Source organism: Brassica oleracea, unplaced genomic scaffold (assembly GCF_000695525.1).
Source record: "Brassica oleracea var. oleracea cultivar TO1000 unplaced genomic scaffold, BOL UnpScaffold00758, whole genome shotgun sequence".
NCBI classification, from domain to species: domain Eukaryota; kingdom Viridiplantae; phylum Streptophyta; class Magnoliopsida; order Brassicales; family Brassicaceae; genus Brassica; species Brassica oleracea.
In genome coordinates, this window is record NW_013617448.1 from 100,615 (window position 1) to 101,238 (window position 624).

The window sequence follows — 624 nt, forward strand, 5'->3', positions numbered from 1 at the left end:
GAGCTGCACTACACTTCACCTAGCTGGTCGAGCTTGTTTACTGCATCGCCCAACTGTTATACACTGCGTCTAGCTTCCTTTATATTATTCAATCCTTCTAAGTCCCTTGGTCTATTTACAGACGTAGACTTAGTTTTTCCATGATCCATTTTGATCATTCACTTCATCGAGCTTTACCCGGACCTCGTCCAGCTACCGGCTTGCTTGTCCAGCTCCTTTGAGCTTGCCTCTGCCTTATTTTGGTTAAGTTCCAGCTATCTGATTCCCTTAGCCACGTTTTAGACCATGACACACTTGTCTTTAGGTCGTATGACCTGGCTGGTGCGTCTCCTCGCACCATGGTCTATCCAGACGATCCTATACAGGATCGGGGATGCTACAAGTCTCCCCCACTTAGAATGGATTCGTCCTCGAATCCAGTGTTGCTGACGTCCTGTCTCAAGACGAAGGTTCCAACTGAACTCTTTGCATCCGGAACATGGAGCATGCTCGTTTGGTTCTTCCTAACCAATTCGTTGCATCTCCCTCCTTATTCCTTCTCACTGATCACGTCTTGATCATCATATATACAAGTCTCCCCCACTTGATAGAGATTTAACCCAAAATCTTATCAAGTGGTCCATC